This window comes from Stegodyphus dumicola, chromosome 6, assembly GCF_044657685.1.
Source record: "Stegodyphus dumicola isolate Sdum_Otavi_A_Nest chromosome 6, ASM4465768v1".
Classification (NCBI taxonomy): Eukaryota; Metazoa; Arthropoda; class Arachnida; order Araneae; family Eresidae; genus Stegodyphus; species Stegodyphus dumicola.
In genome coordinates this window covers 153228194-153250969 of record NC_140773.1, presented here as the reverse complement: position 1 = coordinate 153250969, position 22776 = coordinate 153228194, and the positions used below count along the sequence as shown (strand labels likewise).

The window sequence follows — 22776 nt, the reverse complement described above, 5'->3', positions numbered from 1 at the left end:
TTATTATGCAACGTCTAATTGGATGGAACACAAACAGCGAAACAGCATCATTACACAGCGACGAAAATCCTTTTAAACACATAAAAATAAGTCAGAAAAACATCCGTTTCCAAGGAGTACAGTGCAACCATGTATTACAAAAAATGTTTTTTTCCATGCTACTTTTCTTTCGTTTGTACGAAATGCGCTTTCCACGAATATAGAATACAAATCTTCAACAAACAACGCTGCAGTTAACAGTAACTCGAACTCAATTCTCTTACTATGCGGTTTAGAAGGAGCTCGTTATTCTGCATATTTCCCTACGCATTTCTTTCTTAGAAACCACGGAAAATTTTATGCAGTATTGAACTACAAAAAACGTTTTTTTTAACCAGCATCTCCCGTTTCAGTAGTGCGCCCACATATCCACATATTAAAATAAACTACCCAAACTTTCTATGGCAGGGCAAAATTTCAAGCCCAAATAGTTGGGCGCCTTCTAAAATTAATTACGTCATTATAAAATCAAACAAGACTTTTCACAGGTAAAGAAGTTTTAGAAAGTTAGTTTTTTTTTTTTTTTTTCCCTTCTTTCTCTGCCACTTAGAATGCTTAGCTCAAGTGCAGCATCATAAATATGCAACGAGTACTTAACACAGCAGTATCACATTTTATTTATCCACTGGATAGCTCTGGCGTGAGCCGACTAGGCAAACAGGCGAATATAACGTCAAATAAGGCCGAAAGTTAACGTCAGGGTCGCATATGATAGTAATCCACGGCCCAGTATCATCAGATATCGGGATATGCATGCAAGCTAAATGCTTAGACGTAAGTAATAAATGGTAGCAAAATGAAAGCGGGAAGATTTACGCATAATATGTCATTCATGCGATAAAATCTAAATAATATCTGGACACAGTTTTTATACGAGACTCGTGATAACCTCGACAGTAAAATACCTCTTTATTCAAAAAGCTTGATGCGCTTCTAGCCAAAGGTGCGAAACAATAACTAAGCCAATAAAACGCAGATAACTGGATAAAGGTACAAAACACTTTTAGCCACTTGGTTGCTGCGAATCGACTCTCAAATTAATAGGTTGATTGGATGAAACTTTTGTTCTTTCTCTCGACTGTAATGCAAATACAAAAGAGTCCCATACAAAGGAATTTGTTGTAAAGCTTAAAGCTAGCAAAGGCATTACTCTTTTCAGGAGCAGATTGCCCTTTCTAATTTTACAACAAATAATTAAATAACTAATCAACTATTTACGTTAGTTCACACTACAGCTCCCGCAGAACTTTCTATACTCCACAATTCTAAAAAACGTTTTAAAAATATTCGCATCACCTACATGTGTGTCCTCCAACCCTCCAATTTTACACAGGCACAGACAAGTAATGACTCAAGACTTGCATTCAGTGGCTCAATGTTCAAAGAAATTTCTAAAATTGGTAAATAATTACTGCTGTAAAATCAACATTAAAAAAATTGTTTCGCATTAAAAATTGCATTACATGTTTTCCTCAAGTATGAGGGACTGCAAGATAGTGTCATAAATAATATTCTGAATATGTATGCTTGCATTCAATAGACAACCTCAAACATCAGGGGGATTTATTTTGCTGCGCCAGAGAGAATGTTTCAAGAGAAGAGCAAAATATGCACGAAAAGGATTTCAGAAGATGTTTATTATCGGTGATCTTGCTACACGTTTTGAATGTATGCTAAAATGGCTTAGCGAATACTGAAAACGCCTAAATAGTGGAATTCATGACGCGTCGTAAAGTTGGTTTAGTAAAATTCTTTGCTAAAAAATGCGTAACGCAGAGATACAAAGACTCATTACTACTGAAAGGACAGCCGACAACACAACAGAATGAGTTCTTGGCAAGGATTCACAGTATCAAATGGAACTTTTGTTTCATCTCCAGAAGATCATGATGTCCTTTGTATATATGAAATTAATTTTAATGAAGCTTTAGATAAAATGTGAATTGCTTTCAATTCTTTCAGGACTTTTAGCTGAACTATTTGGTGCAGAGATGATAGCAAGGCTTTTCGTCAGAGCTCATGACAAAGAAGATCACAAGATGTTAGGAATTCCTCAACAGATTTATTACGCTAGAATAAAGTGGTTTCAAGACAGCCGTGGCAAACAGACTCTTGGATAACCGCAAAATCAAAGATCAAGTAGAACTTGAAGAAAAGCTAATTGAAGACTACTGCAAAATGGGCTCGTCACAGACCCTTAATGTAAACACTCTTAGCAACTATTTTGACAAATTCGAACCAAATATGGATGCGCATTCCGGGACAGGGAAAAAAAGCGCTTCCAACAAGTTTGGGTGAATTTTGAACATACATGAAAATAAGAGAAAATACAATGAAAATATAATAAAAAACTACATTGCAAAGTTGATTCGTGAAAACAGTTTTGAGCAGTGGTCTCCAACTGACGACCCCGAAGTAATTTTACGAGGTCTGCCAAGACATTTTAACTATGTATTTATTGCAAATATGCCGTTGCAAAGACTTTCAGATATTAGTTATTTAAAGTCTCTATTTATATTATTTTCTTTTTCATAAAAAAAAAAAACGGACATGAATAACACATCAGAAATTCTATAAAGAGTTAATTATTTACAGTATGATATAAATCTTATACAAAGACCTGAAGATACAGATTTTAGTGACTTTCATTCGCATTTTGTAACAAAATAAATAAGCTAAATTATGAATTTTTGCATTAAGAATAGTCGCTTTGTTTTGGAATACATTTAAGAATGAACAAGTTCCCCCCCCCTTCCACAGCTGAAAATGTACAAGAAAAGAACCCGATTGACCGATGAGTATCTACAATCCGTGATGAAGATAATTCGTAATAATATCTCTCCAATGTTACACAGAATCAAAACGCCATTAAGTGCTTAACCGCCTATAATAAGAAGCAACAAACCTCAAAGCTTTCAGATTTTATATTATGCCCAAAGGGGCACCTTTTTTAAAGTTTTGTTTGTTGCCTTTGTTCTTCGTACTTAATCCATCAAATTCAATTCAATAGTAATATCACAAAATAATTTTAAAAATGCATAATATTTGGTGGCAACAATTTGAAAAATTAAACGCCGATTATAGTGAGTCAACGCAAAATTCCAAAACGAAATTAATAGCCCTTCTGGGCAAACTGCCCCTTTGGGCTAATAAAGAAGTTAATAATTATTTACTTACATACATATGTGTTTTTATTTATGCACTGAAGAAAAATTTAATACATAAGAAAAAGAAACTAAATTGTTATTAATTATTATTTATTCTTAAGTTTTTTACACTTGGTAAATTTTCTCTTAACGCTTAAATAATTTTGTCAATTTGTTTATTTTTTGTTTAAACAAAAGTGAATTACTTAATGATTGATTAAAAAATGTTAAAAAAATTTGAAAGAAATGTCAGTCTAAGAACTTAATATTATGCTCTCAATATCTTTGGATTACAAAGTGTAAACAACAAAAGTATCTTGCAGGTACCAAACTTCAGGTTTCAGATAGAAAATAAATTTGTTTTTCCCCCTTATTATTACTATTACCTATGTAGGACTTAATAAATATATAGTAAACAAAATTTAAAATGCACTTAAAATATTTTGTATAATTTCAATAAAATTTTCCATTTTGTTTAAAAAACAATTTTTGTCTATCAGCTTTTTCACATCATGCATTTAGCCAGCATGCAATATGAGTTTCAGACCACTGATTTGGAATATAAGCCTAAGATCTGAAAAAGCTTAAAAAAAAATCTTTTTTTAGGGAGGAGGGCAGTAATATACTTTCGAAAGATTCATATTATTCATTATAAATATTTGCATTCGTTCGTCTAGCATACTTTTTGTATCTTTATGTACATGTGCTTATCTTTTGTATCTTTGTTTTTTGTATGTTGTACGGGTTATGTTCCTCCCACCATATACAAGAAAATTAAATTTACAAACAGGCCACACATGCAAAGTTTCGTTGGGATGAACACACATTTCTCCAATTTTTACACTGAGCCAACAAAAAAATAACTATGTGATTCAGAACAATAAACAAGTTAAAATATGCCGCTAGCGTTGTTACTAAGAAAAAGCAGGCAGGGTAACAAAATAGAAAGCGCCGCCTGAGATAACCACTGACCTGACTTTGTTGTAAAAGTCCTACAGTGTTAATAGTCATCCTGACAGAAGGAAAAATTTCCTCCGTGTAAAAATATACATATAAATATTACATGGGCATACAGGGCCTGTGTCTAAGCATAGATATGTTGATTACAATCATTGTCTTGTACAAGTTACATATGATAGATACATAAAATCATGACAGCTATGTGTACATTTAAACATTATATGAATTCATATATACAATACTTTCACTGAGATAATCAAATTAATCTTGTAATTCATTTACACATTGACTGGATTTTCAATATCATTTAAACTGCTTTACAATATTATTTTTATCAAGTACATACAAACTGGATAGTAATATGCTTACATTACAATAGTTTTGCTCTTACAGTCCTGTTACTTTTCTACGGGGTGAGCTATTTTTCTAGTGTTGATATTCAGTTGTTGTAGTATTTTGATTTGCTATTAAAATTATACTGCGAAGATACAATTCTCAAGGCAGGGGGAGAATTTCCTAGTACCTTGCTGAGTATAGCCTGATTACCTTCTCTATTTTAGTTTTCGTCTGCTTGTTGCCGCAGGTATTCTCCGCCCATTGCGGCCAGTATTCACTGCTTGGCATTTTTAAATGCAGTTTATCGGTATGTGGGCAGTTGAAGAGGAAGTGATCTGCATCACCTACCGCACCACATTCACACAATTCTGATGCTCGTATGCCGAATCTCTTAAGATAATGTGGGAAGGGACCATGGCCAGTGTAGAATTGAGTTTGTGCTCCGCTGCATGTATTAACTGAGCACGTGACTTTCGGAAAGAACTTGTAGGTTCTCCTCCCTGTGTTTTCCTTTCCCATCTTTTCTGCCATTCTTGTAAAAGGCTATTAAGAGTAGTTTTTTTTTTTTCTTTTAAATACGACTGCGGAACACTTACTGCGTTTTCCAATCTACTGGAGTCATTGGCAGCAGATTTCGCAAGCAGGTCCGCCGCTTCATTGCCAGTAATACCCACATGAGCTGGAACCCAGATCAGGATAGGTCTGTCATCTGGTGGGATACTTAGAAGAATTTTCTGAATATCTTGCACCAAAGGACTCCTTGTCTTGTGCCCTCGGATGGACTCCAAACTTGAGGCAGAGTCGCTATATATGTTGACCTTTAATTTTAATTGATGTTTTGCCAAATTGATGGCTGCTTTTAGTGCAAGAAGCTCTGCCTGAAAGACGGTATTTTTGTCTGCCAATAAAGGCAAGCTGACGAAAGAGTCTTTATGTTACTCAATAACAGATAGATACAAGAAAATAATTAACCGCTAATTTAAAATATATAACTAAATATCTTAACAGTACTGCATTAAGTCAGTAAGATGCCATATAGGTCGCACAAATTTCAACTGAAATTTTTAATATCTTTATTTTTTTAACTTATTAATAATTTCTGCAATAAAATATTACCTTCTAAGAGAAAATTTAAGGGCGTGTTATGCTGAATTTTGAAATCTTTTAAGTTAATTTACATCATTCAAGCGTAAATCTTTTGAAAGACGCAAATTATTTAGTTATGATAAAATACACATCACGGCAATATCCTAAACTCTCCCATATGTCACCAACACTCGAAAGGCACTGATAAAATAATGGATATTTGAATCACATAGTATCAGCATTAATAGCTATTATAGCATAGTCTCCAGCCAGAATGAGTATTATTATTGCCGCCTAACCGGGACAGAGGTTAGGGACTCTGACTACCGTATCGAAGAGCCCGGGTTCAAATCCCGAATAAGGCAGGGATGTTTATATCAATGTGTAGTGTCTATGCGGCATTGGGGCACTCAAAATATGTAACGAGTCGAAAGCCCTCTCGAGAGAATAGTGGTAGGGGAAGAGGGTTGGGAGACTCTCGGATCCGTTTTGTCACCTGTATGTAGCCCAATACAGTTGTCAAGGCGCAATATTACTCCTTACCACAATGAATTTCATGGGCTTGTTATAATATCAGACAAGCGAGAATAGTCACAACAGTATTATTATTTCGAAAAGTGTTTTTAACATTTTGTAAGGTATTTATTTATTTTATGTAACTAGTTGTTACGCATCTTTACTCTCACTTCTCCCTTTCCGCTTTCATGCAAGCATGCTAATTTTTAGTTAACACGTATTTAAATGAGGTAAAAAGAGATAGCAAGTAAAAAGTGGTTTTAGACTGCTTAGATAGAATGTGTTCCGCCTGCCGAAGGCCAAGTTTCTAGCTGAATTTCTACGACAACATTCTGTCTTCGGCGCTGTTTTACTCTTGCCAATCTTTTCACGTCGGTGTAGGCTAGAGCCAATTTTCGCGTTAATTATTTCTGTGCAGCCTTTGACTAATTTACAACCTTCAATTTGAAATTCCTTACTTTTGAGTTACGCCATAAATTCTGGTTGTTTTTGTAAGCACAAGAAGTGTCTACTTTTCTATTATTTGAGTTCTGAATAAAAGGATCTTTTACACTCTTCGTACATTCTGTTGTTTATCTAGACATACCAATACGTCGCTTACGTTGTAAGGATTTTAAGTTTTACTAACGTTTATTTTATTTTAAATCTTTACTATCACTTCTTATTTTCTACTTCCGGCCAGAATTAAAAGTTTTAACTTATTTATGCAAATTTGTCTTGCGAACGCCAAGTACTTAAGTTGTGGCTTTTTGCCAAGCAAGAGAGAGGAAGGAGCTATTAGAAGCAGGTCGCTTGCCATAGTAGTTTGACTCGGTTGCTGGTTGCCTTCAAGGCCAGAGGTTTAATCCTCTTGATAATTTTAAACGTATCGTAGTGTTAGCAGTTCTCTGTACTTCATACGGCTTTTTGCTAATATACGGCCAATCTTGGAGTAGGCACTTGTTTGATTAATCCAAAGTTAGTTTAGTTAGAGTTTAGTTAATATTTTTATATTCTTACGTTCAGACCACAAGTGGTTGGTCTCTGTGTTCCGAAGTCCGGAAATCATTGTAAAGAGAGAAAAATAAAGGGTTTCGTATACCCTTCCTGTGTGTATTGTCTACTTCCCAAATTTATTGAACATAGCTTTAGTAAGCTCCCTGTTCCGAGTCAGGACAGTTAAATGTTCCCTAAGCAAGTAAGGAGGAACACAGAACCTGATAACGTCTTCATCAGTCTTGACTTACGGGATGCTACCTAAGAGAATGAGACGCCACAATTTCTTCCGCTAATTTGTAGATTTTATTTTCTTTAGAAGTCGCTTAAACATTTTATCTCTTACATAACAGTTAAAGTTTTAAAAAAATTCGTGAAAAGATATAATTAAAAAAAAAATTCTTTCATTTGCTTTCATTTAAATTTTAGTAAGAAATATACAAAATAAATAAAGTCTTAAATTAATTTAGTGCTATTTTTTCATTTTGAAAACAAAAGTTTCAGCAATAATTTCTTGGTCAGCAACGTGAAATCTTCCCACCTCTAACATTTGACAATTATCTAAGCAGTTCAGGTTTCTGTCATTGTCATTTTTGTTTCTAGAAGAAAATACTGAAGAGAAATATCAAAGATTTGCAACCGCGTTAAACGGTTGATAAATTTCAATTTAATTTAAATTTCAAACGCAATTCATCTTCAAAATGATAGTCTCTAAAATTAGGTTCCACTATTTCATTTGTAAAAACTAAAAATGGAAATCGAGACTACTTCGAAACATGTTATTTACTGCCATACGGAAAGAATAGACTACGTAAGGATGTACGCGTAGATGATGAAACAAAATTATCGCTAAATGAAATCGAAAAAAATTATTTATTGGTTAACACATCGATTTTGGTGAAGAACCTTTCTGAATGACACAAATGCCTATTTAATTTTGAAAATTTCGCGATATGCTTGGGTTAAAACATTACTTCAGAAAATATACGTATTTTATAACATCTTTAACATATATCTAATGACTTCACTATTTGCCAGGACAACTCTTTATCAACAACTTTTTTTCTTGCAATTTCTTAATTGTAAAGAAAAGCTTCGCAAAAATGTTATCAATCAATTTCTTTGATCTACTTGGCCAAACTCGCGAGGCGCGAAATCGAAAATGTCACTTATTACGCTCAGTAGATGTTAAGCGATTGCCAAAAGATTCAATTAACTGACAAGCAACTACAGAATTCACATTTCAGAAGCCTGCAATTATTTTCTGAGTCTTATTCCCTCTACAAATTTCAGTACGGACGAAAAAAATGTAAGAGTAAATGTTGCCTACCTTATAGAAATATAGAGCTTTACGCAGTGCTTAAATTGCGCCGGAGCCCACCGGAGCCCGGCTCCGGTACTTCTCAATTTTAAGATAAATTACAATTCTAGCCGGAGCGCACTGGAGCCCTAAATAAGATGAGCTCCGGTACTTCTTTTTAAAACTGAACCGCAATTTAAAGGGAAAAAAAAAATAGAATTCCTAACGTTTTAGTTGAACAATAAGCAGACCTTGCAATACTCTATTTCCCTAGAAATACGAACTCATGAGAACATGAGGCGTTCAAGTAAAGTCCCCTCACTCACACGCGGAAACCTTTTCTTTTAAGAAGGGCAATAAATTTGGGGGAGTTTGTTTAGGAACGTGTAAATCTCTCGCCAATGCCATCGTATCTAGTGTATTGTCATCAATGCTTACAGTTAGTTATACTCGCAGGAAGGAAAATTTGTGTTCTTAAATGTGTGTTAAGTGACAGCGAGTACAATAAGAGTGTTTACTGAGATAAACTGCTCAAGCACGTCTTATACATCGTCTTCCCAATATATCCACTAATGGGAGAGGAAAGCGTAACCAGCATTTTTTAGTAGTCACATTCAGGATTCATTTTACCCCTGACATATATCTGCTTGATGGCTATAATTATATCAGCAGAGAGCCGCGGTCAAAGAGAACGTTCTCTCTCACCATTATTCCCTCATTTTTTGTTTCCACCCACTCAAACCCTCATTCTGTTTCGCTCTTGAATTTTTATTAGCTCTACTTTAAGTACATTTAATTTTTGTATATTTAATTTTTGTGATGAGAACTCCCCCCCCTACCATCAGAGCTTAAATTGGGCCGCAGCCCAACTGATCTCGGCTCCGATGCTTCTTAGTTTTTGTAATAAATCATAATTTTAGCCGGAACGCACCGGAGCACTGAATAAGAAGGCTGCGGCACTTCTTTTATGTAATTGAATAACAATTTCAGTAAAAATTTTATCTCGAAAATTTTTTTTAACAATAAAATTATATTAAAAATCGCTTATTAAATTTCAATTTATCTCTTTATATTTTATTTAATTACTTCATTCTTTAATTATTTCAATAAATAATAATGAATTATCTAATAATTATCAATTAAATTATAATTAATTAAGTTATAAATTTTAAAATTATCAATTAAATTATAATTAAATAATTATATAATAATTATTGATTAAATAACAATTTATAAGCATTAATTAAGTAGCTTAAGTAATTTGATAATAATTAACCATTTAATTTTAAAATTATTAATGAGTTTAATAGTCATTTTATTAATTTATTTACTCTTGTTCCTCTTTCCTGAAGGTCTTCCATAGGGCTCCGGCTCCGGCACTTCTAATCTTAGAAATTAAGCCCTGGCTTTACGAGTCTTGCGGAAATTACTTCCGATATTTAGGAACTTGGAAAAGGTAAGCGAAGAAAAACACAGAAATATGGATGAAAATAACAAATATAAAAGCTATAAAATTTTATGAGAACAAGACATTTTTTATTCAGATGCGGTGACCTGAGACAGCCAATAGAAAAGCTCGAAGAGATACTGACGGACGAAGATTGAATAGCAGTTTCAGTCTTTGTGGAACAATACAATGCATATACAAGCTTTTACACTGTATGAGTAAATTGTGCTCAGTTTTCAAGACATTAGAGTTTTGTACAATATTTGTTGTATTTCCTGAAAGAACATGAATGTGGCTCTATAATGGAAGAATAAAAGACGCTTTTCCCGAAAGAAGAACTGAAAATGTTGATATTTTAGTTAAACTTTTTTTAAAGCAAAATACTACAGAATCTTCATTTAAAATTTCTGAAGGAGCTTTTTATTTATGGACTTTTAATTATTTTTATTCACCTGGACATTTACAATTTTACACAGCCATTTCTGGATTCCGTGCACACTTAGGAAATGGTTCAACATACTTTTAAGAGATAGAATGTTACTAAAAAACAGGAATTCTATTCATTATATAATAAAAATATATATTTAAAAAATGAAGAAGCGCAATTTTATATAAATGAATTAATAGGAAATATTAAAATTTTTATTTAATTACGGGATTTTAGTTAATTACCCTAAGAAGAAAAAAAAATTGTGGACATTGTATTCTTTATGACATGATTAAAAAAAAATGCAGGGCCAACAGAGCATTACAATTCAAAATTATCAAAGGGATATTAAATCATTCTTTCATGCGTCATTTCTGAACTACCAATATGTTGCTTCATATTATCTTAAAGCAAATTAGTGACGCTGCAATTGGAATACGTCATCCTCGAGGAGTATAAAATTGCATGTTTGATTGCAAGCCTGCAAATTTTGTTGTGATACTGAGATGAGAAATCTGGGATAGCCAATTTATAACAATGACTTCCAGGCATTATTAGCTCAAAGAACTGCGAATGGAGAACTCCTGGGAGACTAGAAATAGAACAAAATCAGACAGAAGTGGCCAAATGGCTAAATCTGAGTCATGTGGTCGACCTTTAGCAACAATTTCTAACCACACATTCGACATCCAGGAGATTCAGCCAAGAACGGCCAACCGTTATGACAAGCCCGATAATCGATTTTTTAATGCGCATGAAGGAAAAGAACTACAACTCCGACTCAACTCAGATCCTTCCTCGGTGCAGCCACCAGAAGGTTGATGACAACGTCAACTGTGCGTAGAGGGCTTCAAGAAGGACATCTACGCGGATGACCAGCCATTTGTGTGCCGCTCACGTCACTTCCTAGAACGGAACGTTTGAGATGCGCACGTCAGCATGTTTACTGGATGGTTGATCAGTGGAGGGCTGTTCTCTTTACGGAAACGTCCAGATTTAGCCTCAAAAGTCATACCAGGGGTTATTTGATCTGGAGAGAGACTGGAACCAGTTATCATCCATCAAATATTGGTGAAAAAGATGCAGACGTGTCAAGTTCTTTAGAAATATATGAAAGCACTTAATTTAACGCCAACTTGAGGTTAAATACTAACAAATATTAAAATTATGCAACATGCACAAAATGTATATTTTAACTGTACTCGGAAAATTATTTGAAATATTTAACGAGCACTTTAAATTTTTACTATGTGTAATAACTAATACTTCATATTTCAGAAAATATGAATACTACCCCAATAGATGACACCTGATCATATGCAGTGTCTGGAAACAGAGATAAATAAATAACCATAAACTCAAAACTTATGTTTTTTGGCACAGTAATCAGGGATTAAATGAGTCATTTCAAATGTTTTAAAAAAAAACACTCAATGATAAATAAAACTTAAGAATTCTAATGCGAATGTACGTCAAAAAAATAAAATAAAAAAAAAAAAAAAAAAAAAAAAAAAGCCCTGTACCGTGTCCTTCAGATCAATTAAAATGAAAAGAAATCAATTCCTCACGGAAGGAATTGAACCTGACAGGAAGAGTAAGATGGATTACCTATTACTAAGGAAAAGAAATGACAATGCCAGGAAAATGCACCACCACTGTCATATGAGAGCTACTTGCACCTTCTATACAAATTTATAAAGCAGAGAGAAAATAAGGAGTTTATTCAATGAGTTTCAATAAGCGAAACTGTATTTTCGTTTTCTACATTCCTTTTAAATATAACAGAAAATAAACTCAAACCTGAATTTCTAAACTAACAAGAAATATATTACATAATATAAAACCTAACAACAATGGAAAAAATATGAATTAATTCCTGGTAATTTCTTAGTATACAATACAGTTTATCTTAATAGAAAAAACGAGGAAAAGAAAACTAAATCAATAGTACGAAACTAGTCATCTCCAAGTCTATAAAACTTTTTTTTACTTCCTTGTACGAAGTAAAAAGGAAGTATTGTAATCGCGAAAAGTTTCAGGCAGCATATTTCAACGAAAATATCCATTTTGACCGCTTTCAAATGCAATTTAACGATGTTTTTGCGTGATATTTGTAGGTAAGGACAGAATAAAATACTCTTTTCCTCCAAAAAAATTATAAAACTGCTTTAAAATTAATTCTGAAGAGAATTTTTCGTGGCGTCTGTACGAACGTATGTACGTACGTGCGTACGTATCTCGCATAACTTAAAAACGAGTAGCCTCAGAACGTTGAAATTTTGTATATAGGACTGCTGTAACATGTAAATGTGCACCTCGTATTTTGGTTGCAATCGGCCGCACCAAACGTATAAAAATATATTTATATATATATCTACTCTGTTCCCCGGCTCAGTGATCTCAGTTTCTTTACTCTTATATGTTTGTAAATTGTACATTTTTTGCTTTAAAAATGATTGTATTATGTTGTTTTTATCTTCCGGTTAAGGTTTTTTTGCCTTTAGTAAATCTGTGTGCAATATTTTGAGAATTATCAACAATTTTTTAGTTGTGTGCAAAGCCTTTTTTATATGGCGGCCATTGATGTTTACATTTGAAACAGAGACTGGTGGATTTGTTGCCAATCTAGAGAAACTTAGCTTCGCAACAACAAAGATAACGCATTCATTTATTATTGCCAATTAAATCATGCTTAATTCTTTCTGGAATTTTTTCGAGGAAATAAGTGTTTAAGATTTACTTCGTAATTTTTAATATAGATATTTTGAGTTTTTATGCATTTTTGCCTTCTCGCGAAGTGAGAACTGAATTAATTAAATGAGAAATACTCAATCGTCTGTGAAAAACTGTTTCTTTTTTGTTTTGTTTTCTTAATTTCTTTTATACATCGTTCTAGCTTTATTATAGTATTTGAATAGAACATGTGGCAACGATTAGAAAATTCTATTCTTTAAATGATATAAATTTTGTGCATTATGAGTTATAATATGAACGAAATATATAAGTTAACTGTTATATAATTATTGGATTATATAACAGTTAACTTAGTTTCCGTTATATAATTATTATATAAGTTAACTGTCATATAATTATTAATACTGTTAAGTGAATCTAGCGACAGACTGTCGCTATGGTAAACAAATACGAGAGTGAATTTTAAAGAATGCATTTATTCTATTGTGGTTTATGCGCTGTCGGCGAAGTAGATTTAATTCAATCCAATAAGTTTAAATGAAATGCAAGAAAAAATGCGTATAATTTAATATTCCGGACAAGGAAGTCATGTGGTGTACACATCAGATTTTTTTTCTTTCTTTTTTTTTTTTTTTTTTTTTTCTTTTTTAACACTGTTTCGTTTGTTAGAGCAAATAATGAAAAATCTCTAATATTTGAGAATTGCTCAATATATAGCTCTTCATGCATTATGAGCTATGTAACGGTTACTAAATAAAATAATAGCAGTAAATTAATTAACAAAATAAAAAAATTGAACATTAAAATTTCAAATAAACGTTGCACAAATTTTACAGAACCACTTTTAACAACTTTTAATATTCCACGAAGAAATAGGAGACAAAATCAGCGTAATCGCTCATTTGACAATATTCAAAAAAAAAAAAAAAAAGACTTTTCAAAAGTAAAAAAAAACTTTAAAATTCGTGATTTTGAACTTAAAATTTATGTTCAGAGATTTATATATGCAAAAGCAGTAAACATAATGGATGCATGTTAGTAGTCAAAAATCAGAAAAAGGAAAAAGTACACAATTATATCTGCCATTTTTACTTCTTTGTACGAAGTAAAAAGGAAGTATTGTAATCGCGAAAAGTTTCAGGCAGCATATTTCAACGAAAATATCCATTTTGATCGCTTTCGAATGCAATGTTTTTGGGTGATATCTGTACATAAAGATAGAATAAAAGACTCTTTTCTTTCAAAAAAATTATAAAACTGCTTTAAAATGAATTCTGAAGAGAATTTTTCGTGGCGTCTGTATGAACGTATGTACGTACGTATCTCGCATAATTCAAAAACGAGCAGCCTCAGAACGTTGAAATTTTGTATATAGAACTACTATAACATGTAGATGTGCACCTCGTATTTTGGTTGCAATCGGCCTGGCCAAACGTATATAAATATATTTATATATATATCCACTCTGTTACCCGGCTCAGTGATCTCAGTTTCTTTACTCTTATATGTTTGTAAATTGTATATTTTTTGCTTTAAAAATGATTGAATTATTTTGTTCTTATCTTCCGGTTAAGGTTTTTATGCCTTTAATAAATCTGTATGCAATATTTTTAGAATTATCAACAATTTTAAAGTTGTTTAAGTGCCGCTAAGCCTAATAATTTTTTTGATGGCGGCCATTACTTGTTTACATATGAAACAGCAGAGTAGTGGATTTTTTGCCAATTTAGAGAAACGTAGCTTCGCAACAACAAAGATAACGCCTTCCTTTATTATTGCGAATTAAATCATGCTTAATCCTTTCTGGAATTTTTTCGACGAAATAAGTGTTTAAGATTTACTTCGTAATTTTGAATACAGATATTTTGAGTTTTTATGTATTTTTGCCTTGTCGCGAAGTGAGAAGTGAATTAATTGAATGAGAAATACTGGATCGTCTGTAAAAAACTCTCTTTTTTGTTTTGTTTGCTTAAATTCTTTTATACATCGTTCTACCTTTATTATAGTAGTTGAATAGAACATGTGGCAACGATTAGATAATTCTTTAAATGATATAAATTTTGTGCATTCAGAGTTATAATATGATACTGTTAAGTATAATACTGTTAAGTGAACTTTGCGCCATAGTGTTGCTATGGTAAACAAATACAGTAAAGAATACAGTAAGAATGTAATTATTCTATTGTGGTTTATGCGTTGTCGGCGAAGTAGATTTAATTGAATCCAATAAGTTTAAACGAAATGCAAGAAAAAATGCGTATAATTTAATACTCCGTACAAGGAAGTCATGTGGTGTACACATCAGAGTTTTTTAATTTAAACAGTACCATAAATAATATAAATATACAAATGTAATGGTAAAACAAGCTACTACTTAAAAGTGTTACCAATATTTAATTCCATTTTAATTGCTGTAAATAGCAACTATGCGCTTCCCAGCATTCTTTATCCCCAAATTAGTTCGGATAAACAGGAGTTTATCGCAACTATAAAAAAGTTATGTTACATTATTGGTTTAATTAGAAAAGAAATACACAAGAAATTCATCTATTTATGTCGATGAAAAATAACCTTTAAACAAATGTTGAATAGCCATTACTATATTAATTAAAAAATTTTAGCTAAATGAAATGCTAAAGCATATGTAGCTTCGTTTAAATTTCCATGCAAAGGATATTTATGAAATATGTGAGTGCAGGATAATTTTAAAGACAGTAAAAAGGAAGAACGAATATTATGCAATGAAATGATAAAACAATAAGAGAACAAATCACTAGAGAGAAATGCGTAAATTAAAGGTGAAACAGAATATTAACTAGAGGGCTACCTGCATACAGATAGAAATGATTTCATAGAGAACTTTCTGAGGGAAAATTGGTTCGTATTTTCATTCTAGAGAGGAAACTTCACGACAGCCCAGGCAACCAGTTTTCAACAACGTATAGAATCTAGGAAAAATTACCAGTTTTCGAAGACGTCAGCCTTTCGGTCACTGATATGCATTGGTGCAAAGGAAATCACTAAGTTTTCACACAACCCAATTCGTTTCAGCAGAATGTATGCGACATATTCAAAAGTTAATAATCTCATTACTAGGACTTACACGAAGACAACCAATCTTTAACACTGCATATCACGCAGCGATAATAATCCAAAAAGTTTCAAAAAAAAAAAAAAAAAAAAAAAAAAAAAAAAAAAAAAAAAGCTGCATTTTATAGCATTTTAAGTTAAAATCGTTGCAGATACAGAATTTAGAGGACGAGAAAGTATAAGAAAAAGAAGCATTAGCAATGAGCCAACATCTTTCAAACGATCCAAGAAACAAGCAGATAAAATACAATTTTCCATACGATTAATTGATATCAACTGAAATTTCGAATATAGGTTTTCCTATTCCGACAGGCCTTCCACTGATTCCCGTACAAATCAGAAAAGAATAAATTCAGTAATTTCCCGTTCTAACAATGCCACTTGAAATAATAACTCCTTAACAGAATTGAGTATCAGAAAGCTTGGAATTTAAAACCAATAAATAAAGTGGTGATTTAAAAAATTTAATACGAAACGCATAACAAGAAATGAACAACCCTTTTTAATCCTACATTCCAGTTCATTAGGAATAATTTGTTAATATCAAAGACTTTTCTTCTTCAGTAATTCTTTCTCTAGCAACAGTATACTGTTTTAATCTCTTCCAAAACATACGATTTAAGCTAAAAAATTACATTATTAGAATCCAATAAAATTTAATTTTTCTTCCTTCAGGAAAAATTGAAAATACACTGAAATCTTTCAGACAATAAACAGCGGTTCTAAGTCTCATCATCTACGAAGTGTAAGAGAGGAGAGATTTAATAACGATCTTTGTGTTTTTTTTTAGAAATACCGATACCTTTGAAACATGGTCCTCTTAAGGTTGGTCGCTAGAAGTTTCTCTGCATATTTATTAAAAGTCGCTAATTGATTTCAGAAATATAGAATGCTAGTATACAGTTTTTAAATTCTACTTATTCCTTTCTAGTACGAAGTAAAGGAAGTATTGTAATTGCGAAAAATTTCGGGAATCGTATTTCAACGGTAATACTCATTTTAACCGTTCACGAATCCAACTGGGCGATTTTTTTTGGTGTTGTCTGTACGTACAAGCTGAATAAAAAACTGTTTTTTTTAATGGATTTAAAATGTATTCAAAGGGGATTTTTTTTGTGACGTCTGTACGTATAAAACTCGCATATGAGCGTATCTCGCAAAACTTAAAAAGATTCGCCGTTAGAACGTGGAAATGTTGCGCCCTCGCAGGTTCTGTACTTATATTTGGGAAAGTTTTATACTCGGTATAAAAAAATAAAATTATACGAAGTTTGACTCTCATACGACAAAACTTGCTCGGGATATTTAATTTCCAGATTTGTAGTTTTTGATGCGATTTTCAATTTGCCTTGAGGAATCAGTTAATTTAAAATAACTCGAGGAAATAAGTTTAAAAAAATGTATATAATTTATAGTTCTTAGAAGAAAATCATGTGGTGTCCAAATGAAATTTTTTTTATTTCTAGATTCTTTCCTCTTTTCTCTATTTCGCTTTTTCTCCCTTCTCTAAAAAATGATACACATAAAAACCAGGCTTTATCTTTAATGAATATTATGCCTTCAGATCGCGTTCCTTTGACAGAGGGCAAATAGTTATTTTTTTTTTTTTTTTTTAATTTAAAGCACTATTAAAAAGCGAATCAAAGGCACGACAAACATGCAGTCCTAAAATACTTATGCATCCTGCTATTAAATAATTTTCTAGAAAACCTTAAAAACAAGGATGGGACTTCTTAATGACGCCGGTTTAGAAGTAAAGTGATACCTATATAATTAGTCAGCTTTCTCTAAACTACAGATAAACTTTATATTAGCCCAAATGATAAAAAATCATTAAACTATAAAAACCATTAATTTATTTCGTTTAAAACAGCTCGCTTGATTACAACTCGTTATCTAGCACAGACACCTTTCACGTGGCAGCATTAAAGAATTCAAAATATTGCGATGTAAAGTTTCACTAAATAATGCATCGATTATTTTACTGCCGCGTAGCAGTTTCCTGTTAACGTCAAACAATGATACAGTTGAACCTCGTTAAGGGATAGGTGAGCCAAAAAGACATTTCCCGCTTCCTTTCTAAGCCCAATCGCTAGAATAAAGTGAGGAACCGTTCTAGATCCGAGTGTCCGTCTTTTCCATACCTCCGGATAGTCATTAACGCGCCCGCTTTTCTCCTTCAACCGAGAAATGTCATTTGTCCACGGACGTGGTAGCACCGATAAAATGGTGATAAGCTATCCAGAGCACGATTCTCTGAAATTGATACCCACAGATGAGGAAACCGTTGCATTTCCGAGAATTCGGAAATCTGAACCCAGTGTTTTCTCAGAAGACTAATTTTGGATTACATTACATAAAACAGAGTTTGCGCTAGTAATGTCTGTTGGAGGAAAGGGGATTAAGTTTTCGCCACGTAGGGAACACTTATATAAAGAAATTGCTCAGCAAAAAGGGAAAATTCAAATTCTAATTAACGTACTGCCTCAATTTATTATTACTGCTACTTTCTACATATTCCTTAAATAAATTAAATAAGTAAAGCTCTTTAAAATTTAGTATTAAATTTTGTTCACAAATATAATAAATACAATATTATTATTTTGTCTGATAAAACACAAAACAGCATGCAACCTGCCTTAAAAGATAACGTTACTTAAAGATCCTGACTCGTATTCATTTCTCTTTTACTCGTATTCGCCTATTTACCTTTCTTTACCTTCTTCATTTATCCTTTGGTTTACTTTTTGAGCTTAAAGCACTTAGAAAATTCGTTCATGGTATGATGCAAACAAGCACTTAATAGAGACACTAGGTTATTTCGAAGCAGGAGAGATGAAAAATGAGCAATGCCCTCGCCGGGACTCAAATCATGGACCACTCGAATACGTGTCAAGCGTGCTGACCACTACATTACAAAAGCATGCTAAGAGGGCGGGAGAAATACTTTATAACCTTTCTTCTTAATTAACTTCTTAATCAGCTGAATTTTGGTACCTTCAGGTGTTCCACATTCATGTCTCAAAGGTATATCATAAAATTCTTATTCCGATTTTAAATTAAAACTGTCAAAGATAAATTTAAACAAATTGAGAGAAATCATTTTTATAGTCATTATACTATTACTCTACCATCCTTAAGAATTCTGCTTATGTGTCAATACATGCTTGGGTGTAATTTTAGCATTTAGAATTATTTAGTTTTAAAATCCTATCTAAAACAAACATCCTCCAGCTTATTAAATTTCAACAGCGCAATGAAGAAATGCGACTTGATATTATTTATGCAGCTCTGTACGAAGGAATACGAAGTCTGTTAAGCAATGTGAATATAAAAACAAGAGACAAAGAGCAAAATATGACAAATGCATAAAACAAATTTATTATAAAAACCATATACAGTCTTGGCCAAATTATTATCACGTCGTCTGAACCGCAGTCTTATAATATTATGGTGTAGTAGCCGAACCGCTTCCCAAAGCCCCTGTCGTTATGCAGGTTTGAAATGAATTTCTAACTCAAGTTATGAACAAAAACACGAGTTTTAATAATAATAATAAAAAAAAAAAACTTTTAACATGTGTGGTAGAAAACCGTATGGGACTTAATACAGTAGTTTCAGAAATTGTTACACAGGAATGCGATGAGTTAACAACACAATCGAAAAGTCATAGCTTGTGTAGGCAAAATTGCCCATAGCCCCAGTATAAAGGTCCAAGCAGCTAATGCTTTTCTGAAAACCATCTTCGCTTCTCGCTGCAAAAACTTTACTCTTTCACCGTTGCTACTCCTTCACTGAATGCATGGCAGGGAGAGGGATTCCTCCTCTGTTAGGCAACAAAAAGCGACCACATCCGACTCCGGTGGAAGAGTTTTTTTAGTTCCTGGAATCATTCGATGACGCTGGAGGGTGAAACCAGAATAATTAATTTGACCTTTTTGGAACAGGATTTCTTCTCTGGTGTGAAAGAGGCACGACTGCATTCTGAATCCGGTTCCCCTGGGCAAAATCAGACAAGGAACATCTATGCGACCTTGTCACAATATTTAAATACTTATGTGACAGATATCATATCTGGCACATTATGTGGTTCTATGATAATGATGTAAATAGTCCTAGAAGTCATGCAGTAAAACTTTTAAGCTTTTGATATACTGTTCGCTTGTAGCAACACAGGATTCCAATGTATTTCCTTGAAAGGGTTTGTATGCCCATGTAACTCAACAACATTGTTTAAATTATGTTGCTTTTCCAGCCCTCCCGGGTCGTAGCCGAGGCGCATAGATAGCAACAACAGCTTAAGCACAATAGATCTGTTATCCTCAAGGGAATGCAGACAGAGTAGCATTAATTTTAAACTCCTGGCTCCTAATCCCCCCTCATAGTTTACATTATTCAGCTTATAGCTAACATTTGATTTTTCGTATTTTTGCACTTTTGCAAATACACCCTGGGGGTCATGATCTAAAGCAATATGTAATAGTTACAATCGCCGAAAGGATTGAAACATGTTCATAACCACCTTTCGTAAATCGATCGCCTGTCCTGTCAGTGAAGATTAGAAAAAGAAAAGTAGCGTAACATAACATAACATAAAGTAACAGCTGCACAAAATTGGAAAATTTCAACTACATCTAACATGGAAAAGACAGAATAAATAAATAGAAAGGGCAAAGAAAAATGCATTTAAAAAAAGGCAACAGTATGCGTAAAAGAAGCTTGAAAGACAGAAATCCATATAGCACTCTTGTAGATGGATATATCCACGTTTCCATAACTTGCATTAAAAGATTAACTAACAAACTGAATATAATGCATGGTACCGGATGTGTAATAATTTGAAAAGACAGCTCTGAGAATCCCTAAGCTGAAAATAATGCGGATAATGAGAAATAATGGCAGTTCCTTAACAAAACTGTAATATTTGCTCCACAGACATTCAAGATACATCACTTAACCTGCGACATTTCACCCCATCCCTTTCCCAACTCCACACTTAGTTTGATATCCGCTTTCGCTATCTCCCGCGGAGCTGCAGCGGGTCGTTAGCGGCTGACTGATTTCCGAATGCCTCTGATATACGTAATTAAATCATGGAGAGATTCCTATTTGATCTAGAAGGCAGATAGAAAGACAGGTAAAGGATGAACGAATAATTTTTTTCTAAATTGAAGCTTCGCATTCATAATGGGCCAGTGAGTAGCAGACGTAGTTCCCTATCACCCGAGGCTGCATTTTTTTTTTAACACATTAATTTCACTCCAGGATTTCATTTCCAGGAAGAATATTCCAGAGGAAATAAATTTTTCAGGGACCTTTAAAATTTTGTTTTTCAAGTCTAGATGGAACTTTTTACTTAGAACTGAATTCTAATTATCGATGCGCGGCTTTTAACAAAATGATTACAAAAGCGATAGTGAAATTAAAATATGCAACAGCAAGTGGCATATTCTGCGGTATAGCAAGCACTTATTAACGTTCAATTATACTAGCTTGTATTCGATACACTGATAAAGAGCAGAATACTCTACATATTCCAGAGAACAAGCCGAGCTACACTTCCGCAGAGATTCAATAAATTAAAAATACATACGGTTTCCCAGCAAGTATAAATAAATATTGCATAATCCAAAATCATATAACCTGGAAACAGCATACAGCTAACTTTTAATCAGGTGAATCCATAAAGCGCAACAAAAGTGCATGCAACTTACATAATGCTATTCGTGAGAAACTATTTTAAAGTAACAAAAATGCATGTAACTCATAAATATTCTATCCGCCAGAAATTGTTTCAAAGTCTTAAGTGGCTTCCTTCATCAGCAAAAAAGAGATAAGCAAAATAAAATAAGGCTACCAATTTCTCCAAGTCCTCAGAAATGGAATCAACTTGTAACTCTAAATGAAGCAACAACTTATCTTAGTGACAATATTGAAAAAGAGGGAAGAGAGCAAATATCATCGCAAAAAGGCGATAAAAAGACCTAGAAACTTAATTTCAAGAATTCAATAAAGGATATTTGTTTCGTTATTTACGTAACTTTCTAGTAGACAACACGCTTTCAATGAAAAATAATAACTCTATCAACATAAGTCTACCAACCATAAATTCAAAATTATTGCTATTTTTCGGGGGAACCCGGAGCCAGAAAAAAGTTATAAAATTAACAAATTTCATTTTGTTTTTCTACATGAACTATTCTGCTTCTGAAGTAATAAAAAAAAAATTATGTCTAAACACAGTTACGGAAAGATTGGACAGAAATGGAAAGCGGCTTAAAAGGAACGAAAAGAAAAAAAAAAAAAAAAAAAATCCTAGCTTGCAAAAATGCGGTTAGAATTCTAAGAAATGACAACCAAATATTTTTTAAGAAATATGCATTTCTTCATTTAAATATTAATTTTAAGGCAGAGTGTCTTTTGCCTTTGCAAATCCTGCTGCTTATAGCATTTTAATAACCTAAAATGAGGCAAAATACAGCACCGGAAATGATGAATTTTATAAATAAGAGATATGGCACAATTTTACTTCAAAAATTTTCAAAAAGCGTACAACTCGTTTTTAATCTGTGTGCGAATGACTCATAAAACATCTTTTATTACACAAAGTATAAATAATATTGGAATAAATATTTATAAAAATAATCACTCATGTATTACAGATTCATACGAGCTAACTGTATGATAAATTACATAAATCACACATCGCATTAACAAAAAATTAATATTTAAATTGTCAAAAAACCGAGTACTCTGCTTT

At 32.8% G+C, this 22776-nt stretch overlaps 1 protein-coding gene across 6 annotated transcripts in view; it reads right to left on the bottom strand.

Annotated features, from left to right (window-relative positions):
- The window catches only part of LOC118184470 (disks large 1 tumor suppressor protein-like), a 711253-nt gene that overhangs the window by 335467 nt on the left and 353010 nt on the right, over positions 1 to 22776 (bottom strand). The window lies entirely within an intron of this gene.